An 8,634-nucleotide genomic window follows, 5' to 3' on the forward strand; every position below is an offset into this window, starting at 1 on the left:
CAAATGACTTAAGGGTAATGTCACTTTTTAATCAATGTTGCTACTTAACCCTCATTTTGAATCTGATTTTTTTTTTTTACACTTTACAACAGATTCTTAACAGAATAATGGAACAAGTATAAACTTTATAAACTTCAGTGTTAGAGAGTTATCCCTTTGCATTCAGTCTACATCGTATTAGCTCTCTGACCTTAAAAAAAGATACGGCCCTGGCTGGTTGGCTCAGTGGTAGAACATCAGCCTAATGTGTAGAAGTCCCAGGTTCGATTCCTGGTCAGGGCACAGAGGAGAAATGACCATCTGCTTTTCTAAATCCACTGTCTATTCCTTTCCAGCAGCCAGGGCTCAAATGGTTCAAGCAAGTTAACCCAGGCACTGAGATGGCTCCATAGTCTTGCTTTAGTAGCTAAAATAGTTTAGTTGCCAAGAAACAGAGCAGTGATTTCAGATAGGAAGAGTGTTGCCTGGTAGGGGGCTTGCCGGGTGGATCCTGATTGGGGATGCATGTAGAGAGTTTGTCTCTGCCTCCCTGACTCTCACTTAATTAGAAAAAACAAAAATATTGCTTAACCTCTCTGGGGCTTTCAGTGTTTGAATAAGAGTATGATCATGTCTAGTTGCTTAGTGTTATTGTGAGGAATAATGAAACAATACATGTAAAATAATGAGCATGATGTGCAAGTGCATGTCGTCCCTTTTGAGCAGCGTGCTATCCTCGCACACGCTTAAGCTCATCAACATTTTCTACATGAATTTCATAATTTGGTGATTAGCTATTTTCCCCAGGATTTTAGTATCTATGTAATTTAACATGCTTTCAAATATTTCAACAAGCTTATTGATAATAATGCTAATAGGGCAACGCAAATAGTGATGTTTTCTAGTAAGAAACCTACCAAGTTTCTGGTAACCCATATTTAATGGTCAGAAAAAATGTAGGCCAAATAAAACATCTGAAATTCAGTGAGGCCACCAAGGGTTCCTCATGCACAAGATGCCATGCAAAGACTGGGTATTGTAATACTGGATAGTATCTGATTTTGTCTCATACTAACCTCTGTCATAAATGACAGATATGCTTGTCCCCATTTTAGAGACAAGTTTAGCGGAGGACACACAGATGAGCAATTCACATCCTTGCCTTGAATAATTGCAAATCTTTATTTCAAGTACCCATTCTAGAATATTAACTAAAAGATGGGAAGTTTTTATAGTGTATTATATTTATTTCCTCCACATAGAATAATTTACAATAATTTTTTTACAGATCATTTTTGAGCTGCTACTTATACCTGACCCTGACCTAGGTATAGAGAAAGGCATCAGAGGTCTGTGCTTCCATGGATATTTAGGGATTGAAAGGAAAGAAAGAAACAAATAAATAATATGACACATGACAGTTACAGTGGTACCTTGAGATACGAGTTTGATTCGTTCTGTAACCGAACTCATAAGTTAGTCAACTCGTATAATCAAACAAATTTTTTCCATTTAAAATAACTGAAATAGATTTAATCCATTCCAGCCCTGTGAAACATCCCCAAACCATCCTAAATTATAAAAAAGACATGTTTTTAATTAAGATACACACATGTATACTTTACCAATGCATAACAAAATATATGAAATAAAAGAAATAAGTGTTATTTAGTACTGTATTCTTACCTTGGAGACAGACGAGTGCGGCTAACGGAGGTGAATGGCGGAGGAGGAGGGAGAGAGGAAGGGATGCAGGCACTGTAGACACGTAAACTAAAACTGCACTTTTTTAACACTAAATGTAAACTAAAACTGCATTTTCTTACTTTAAACAAAACTAAAACTGCACTTTCTTTACTTAAAACGAAACCACAAAAACTTAATTGTAAAAAAATGCACTTTCTTAACTTTAAACTTAACCTAAGCTTAACATTATATATTTTTCATTTAATCATCACCTGTTTTTGCCTTTTAGGCTGCACTTTCAGCACTTTCACCTGCAGGACTTTTGAATAAAAATCTATGCAAAGAGGTTTGCTTTTGCTTGCCTTTTAAAATGTTACAGAAATGTGACAAACAAGTGTCGTTAAAAAGTGCTGAAGCCCGACCAGTTGAAACTTTTTCTGGGTGTTTCTTTTCAAGGAAACTTGAAAGCTTCTCTCACATTGCCAGCAGGTCTTTAATTTCACTTGTAGAAATCGCTTCCTCACGGCTCCTATCTCGGAATTTCGCTCGGATCTTGAACAAAAATATGGACCAAGTCGCAGCTCGTATCTTAAAAAATTCATATGTTGGTCTGTTTGTATCTCAAGGTACCACTGTATTTAAAAAGAACTATTACCTAGGGAAATGGAACACGTGATTACCTGAACAGCAAGGGAGGTGCCCCTTTAGATAAGTGCATGGGAAAATTCTGAGACGCTTTCATCTGTGCAGAGAGTGGAAGCTGAGTGTGTCTGAGGGTCTGAGGGAACTGCATCGCAGGCAGTGCGTCAGCAGGTTCAATGGTGCTAAAGGAGAAGTATGCGTGGCTTCTTTAAGGAACAGGGAAATAAATAATAAGTGAAACTATGGTAGATCAAAGGACAGGGCTGGGTGTGAGAGTAAGTAGATCAGATGAGTCGGGGACTCCACCAGGCAAGGACTTCTAAGCCATGAGAAGAAGTATGGATTAAACATCAGAAGGACTTGACCAGAAGAGTGACATGATCTGACATTTTTTAACAAGAATCCTTCTGGCTGCTGTGCCCAGTGAAGACTGTAGGACCAAGAGTAGAGTAAGGGAGACCTGTGAGGAGCTATTGCAGAATACAAACAAGACATTTATTCAGACTAGAGTAATAATGATAAAGGTGATGGAATGTGCTCTGATTTTTGGATTATTTTGAAAATAGTGCCTCCAGGTTTGCTGATAGTATTGCATGGTGGAGGAGGTATGAGAGAAAGAAAATAGTCAAGCATTATTTTGTCCTGAGTAACAGGAGTTGCCCATTACTAAAGCTGAGAAGCTGGAAGAAATCCAAGATTTTAGAAGTTAAAATCAAAAGCTTGTTCTGGACATACTAAGTTTGAGACGTTTATGAAATACATCTACCCAAAAACTGTGAGAAGGTCTCTCTGTATAGGAGTCTGGAAGCCGGGTCTGGAGAGGGATGGGCTACAAGGGGGTCAGTTGTGAGCATACAGAGAATGCATGGTATTACAGGCTCTGGGAGTCAATGTGGTTCCTTAGTGAATGAGAGCAGAGAGAGAGAAGAGGATGAAAGACTGAATTGTGGACACTCCCACCTGGTCAGGAGGATGAGAAGAGCTCATGACCAAGGCTGAGATGGGAGTAGCCAGGAGGTGGAAGGCAAGGTGAGAAAAGTGTGCACATTGTCAATGTAGTGGCTTGTGTCACTAGCAATTTCTCAATACCACTGACCATAGTTCTTTGATCTCACCAGCTACACTTCCCAGGACTCCAAGCCAGAATACTTGAAGAAGCTAGATGCTCTCTTACAATCAGTCACTCATTTATAGAGTGTCACCAGGAATATTCTCTTGAAAATCAGATCACAATGCATGCTTCACTGCTCTGGCTTCCCTAGCTAGAGCAACTCGGGCTGTATGTAGCTCTGACCCTCCTTTCATCTCAAATCCTTGCATTAGCTAAAACCAAGCTCTTATTCCTCATTACTGCCACCCACTTAGCGGAGCTAGACCTGCAATTCCTAGGAGATGGGCAACAAAAATAAAGATTCTGGTTCATAAGTGTATAAACAACCCATGGTGTGTTAAAGGTTAAATACATTTAGATGTGTGTGGTCACATCATCTTCTGTTTGCCAATCTCACTTTATGTAACCTGGACCAACAACACCAACAAGAGGGGGACCGCACAGGTGTAAGGTCAGTTCAAGGGTTCAGCCAAGTGCGCACAGTGATATAATCAGCAGATAACGTGCTTCACAGGTTGCTAAGATACCTTAATCTGGGGAAAGAATCAGAATTAAGTTTTTGTTAAGAGGTTTATCATTCCCCATCCTGATCCTTTGATAGAGGTAGTCTATAGGACTCTTAACTTAACAATTAAATGGATGCTATAATTGGGAAAAAGTTTTAAAAGGGTTTGAGTGGAAAGATAATAGCTTAAGAATTTGAGAAGTCACTTGGGGAGAGTTGGGTCATCTTGAAATTGCTTTAGGCGAGTTTAAGCTATTTAGAAATTTTTCTCTTTGTAAAGCAAAAATGACAAAGCAATCATATTCTGTGTGGTTTTACACTTGATGGGCTAGTCATGATTGAGGAAAGCAGTTATAAAATCCACTTAATTAAGAATAATATGATATTAATAAATCTTGTTTTCATTTGTCCTTTGAGAAAAATTCTGTGTGTGTGTTTGTGTGTGTGTTTCACATGCTGTTACTCCCTTCAAGCTATTTAATTTACTTTTTACTTAGGAAAAACCAGAGATGGTGTTTCAGGCCTCCACTATTCAAGGCAGTGTCATTAGAATAAATAAAATGTGCAACCACATTGCCTATTTTGAAAAATATTTGTGAGGTTTTATTTTTTCCTAAACCTATTGAAAAAGTTGTAAAAGAGCTCTCATAATCCCTTTATTCAGGTTTAATTATTTACTACTTGCCCCATTTTCTAGTAAGTGACATTCTTTCTCTATGTCCCTCAACAGACAGATGAAAACTAGAGAAGGGGAGGTATGCCTGTGTTATTTTGTGAAGCATTTGAGAGAGAGTTGCAGACATGGTGACAGCTTGTCCCTGACTCTTCAGTGGCTATTTCCCAAGAACAAAAAGATTACACAGAAACACAACTCAAAATTAAGAAATGTAACATTTATGCATTAGTATTACTTGATCCAGAGTCCATATTCAAAGTGCATCAATTCTGCCAATAAAATCCAATCTATAAACCCTATGAGTTTCTATCAATCCATTGTTCATTTCAGGGTGACCCATTACCTTCAGACATGATGCCATTGGAATCTCTTTTAATCCGGAATAGTCTTCAGTCTTTATTTATCACATATGACTATGACATTTTCGAAGAATACAGACCATGATAGAAAAATACAGAAGAAAACTTAAATGTGTATCAGTAAGGAGTTGCTTAAATAATATGAAAAATATCTATATGGTTGTTAAATGAATAAGGTACCCTGATTGTATATGAACAGGGAAAAATGGCCATGCTGAGTTAAGTGAAACAAACTATTGATAGAAAAATATATAGCATGAACTGATTTTATAATATGTGTGTGTTTTTGTTTATAATACAGTACATAGACTAGTCTATTAATGGCTTTCTTTGAAAAGTGTAGACTGCATGAAACTTCGAAATGGATACATTTCTGTATTTGAATATATGAAGCTGCTCACATTACTTTTAAACTTTATTTTAAAACAAAGAATTTTTAAAATAAAAAAATATGCAGGCCATGAATTTCAATAATAATAGGAAAATATATAAATATATGACATATAAATGGGCATGTATTGTTATATCCACTAGGAGGGATTAGAAGCAATGGCACCCCGATAACAATGTGGGCACTTAGCACCTAGAGCTTGTCTTCTAAATACCATTTTTTTCTAAAAGAAGCCATGGTTCCTTATAAAAATAGCTGACTGTGGCACTGGAACTGATATTCTACTAGAAGTAAGCAAAAATAAATAAATACTTGTATTCCATAAGATAATTATGGATTATGAGAGGTGTTTTAATGAAATAAGGGTGCTATGATAATACAAAAGAGAGGTCAAGTTTTGTGAAGGTGGATAGATAGGAAAGAGCTCCCTGAATATGTGCCATTTAAGTTTAGATCCGCCCTGACCGGTTGGCTCAGTGGTAGAGCGTCGGCCTGGCGTGCAGAAGTCCTGGGTTCGATTCCCCACCAGGGCACACAGGAGAAGCGTCCATTTGCTTCCCCACCCCTCCCCCTCTCCTTCCTCTCTGTCTCTCTCTTCCCCTCCCGCAACCGAGGCTCCATTGGAGCAAAGATGGCCTGGGGGCTGGGGATGGTTCCTTGGCCTCTGCCCCAGGCGCTAGAGTGTCTCTGGTCGCAACAGAGCGACGCCCCGGAGGGGCAGAGCATCGCCCCCTGGTGGGCATGCTGGGTGGATCCTGGTCGGGCGCATGCGGGAGTCTGTCTGACTGTCTCTCCCCGTTTCCAGCTTCAGAAAAAAGAAAAGAAAAAAAAAGTTTAGATCCAAAGGAGAAAAAAAGGTAAGCTATGTGAAAAATATAGAGAAGAGTTCTAGGCATAACGAACATAAAGTAAAAAGACCCTGGTCAGAAGCATGGAGTTGGGTCACAGAAGAGAGGAGGCCCCTATGGCTGGGGCACAGCCCTGAGCACCCTGATGATGGTGGAGATGCCGGGGAGAATGTGAGTGTGATGTTAGATGGGGTTGGGAAAATAAGCCTGGGCTGGGAAACCAAGCAGTTCCAATTTTATTCTAGGCGCAATGGGAGAGTCCCAGAAAGTTTTAACGTGGGCAGTGAAATGACCATTCTGGCTGCTTTGTGAAAAATAAAATTTAAAAGGTGTGAGAACGAAATCAGACCAGATAAGAGATCATTGTGAAAACCCAAGCCAGAAATAATGGTAGACTGCAGAGGGGTTGTGTCAGTAGGGGAGAAAAGATGAGCATAGATTCAGATTACACTTTGGAGTTACAAACACCGTGGTTTGTGTGAAATTGAATGTGGGAGGCGGCTGAGAAAAAAGCGTGGTTAAAAGGAGATGTGCAGGTTTCTGTTTGGGATCAAACTTAAAGCAGAATTCCCACAGCTCCGTTTTGAGCATAATAACGTCGAGATGTACTTTAGAAACCAAATGGGAATATCAGATACACAGGGAAATTGATAAATTATAAAAGTCTTACGCGATTCTCTTGCCTTTTTTTAAAATGAGATTAAGATAGGATACTTAAATGATATCATCTGCATCGTTTCATCAAATATGAAAAATTAAAGAAAATCTTCAGTCACCTTCAGAGTTTCTGCAAATTTAAATAGCACTGGGTGCTTAAGAAAGATGAAATATTGAGAATTACCTGCAATGATTTAAAGGGGAAATTATGAGAAAAATTAATTTTGTGAGAGAGCCTGAAGAGCTACAATTGAATAAAAGAGAATCTAAGTTAAACATCAGAAATAATTTTCTGAACAAGAGTAGTTCAAGTTAGAATGTCTTTTAAGGGCTTACGAAAGCTCCTTTACCTAAGATATTAAAAATGAGACTATATAAAGCCTACTTTAAAAAGGGACAAAAAATATATTACAAAGGATATAGAATAAATGTTCAGATAATGTTTTTAAAATTATTATTAGTATTTATGAAACCAAACCCAGTGAGTTAGATGTTCCACCTTTTTTCCAGAGTAACAGCTATAGCTCTTTGCATAATTTCTTACAGTTGGTGGAAGTGAAGTGAAATGAGCCAGTGTAGTTTTTAAATGCCCTTTCTGAAAGTTTTTGTAATGCTGAGCAAAAAGAATATTAAGATGCATATCCCTTGGAAAATGGGAACGTACCAAAGAGAGGAAGCAGAAAATCAGGAATGCTCTGGGGAAAAAAACTAGATTTGTCTCCACTTGAGTGAAAGCAAAAATAGATTTTAGCAGAGTATAATATAACATTTAGCTGGAAAATGTCGCTGTTGCAAATAAATTAATTTGGTTTTAGCTGCAAAGAATTTTTATTCCAAAACAACGTTCATAAACACCGTATGTGTGAATATAGTTTATTCTTAAAAAGCTGACATATTAATTCCATTTTAAGGTTAGATCTTAAAATTGTATGTATTTATCATTCTCTCGACTTCTATTGAGACATTCTTTGAGGCAAATTGTATTCTTGATATGAAGCATTGGTAATTGTATGAAGTTGTTTGAAATATTTTTCAGTGAAAATTACTTTAGTATACCACTTCCATAAAGGCTGTGATTTCAATTAAAAGTGAGTGTGGCATTATTTATGCATTGCTATTCCAATTTGTTTGCAAAAGAATTTGAAGCAGGGCACAGCGTTTTGTATCTGGGAAGCAAAGCCTCTCTGTCATTGTGTGCCACCTCACCTCTTTCTAAGGGAATATGTGGGAGCCATTTAAAGGTCATGAACAAAAGCATGAGAAAAATCAATGCTAAAATGAGTAATTGAGTAAAGTTAGCAGGAGCAGAGTAGGTCATCATTAGGCTTGATACAATCGTAAAGAAATTTCTAGGGTTATTCAGTCTAATGTACATGGTATCCAGTAAGGCCAGATATTGCATTTACTGCTTAGATTTACATGGAACTTTAAATAATCATTGTAGAGTCATCAAGCTAATATGAAGTGGAGGAGAATGAAATAGTTGAACAGTACAATAATCCATTGGCCTTGACATGCTGTAAGTAGATGATATTTTTAAGAACCTCGGAAAACTTTTTTACCACTAAAAGTAAGACCACAGACCTTATAAAATAGAATAACCACCAAAAAAAGGACAAAAAAGAAAAAAGAACACAGCTAATAATGCTACTTGAATGAGCTTCCATGTCACATGCGTACAGCAGAAATTTCTACCTGGAGAGTGAGCTGCGTGACAATTGGGGCTGCATCCCAGCTGAGCATCCCTTTACATCATGTAACCAGAGTAGGGATATCTGTG

The 8,634-nt window shown here is 37.8% G+C and overlaps 1 non-coding gene across 1 annotated transcript; it reads left to right on the forward strand.

The window, feature by feature from the left end:
• Positions 1–206: 206 nt before the first annotated feature.
• On the forward strand, positions 207–282 carry TRNAI-AAU (transfer RNA isoleucine (anticodon AAU)). Its single transcript has one exon. It is a non-coding gene; the product is annotated as a tRNA-Ile (tRNA).
• The last annotated feature ends 8,352 nt before the right edge of the window (positions 283–8,634 follow it).

This window comes from Saccopteryx bilineata, chromosome 3 (assembly GCF_036850765.1).
Source record: "Saccopteryx bilineata isolate mSacBil1 chromosome 3, mSacBil1_pri_phased_curated, whole genome shotgun sequence".
Classification (NCBI taxonomy): Eukaryota; Metazoa; Chordata; class Mammalia; order Chiroptera; family Emballonuridae; genus Saccopteryx; species Saccopteryx bilineata.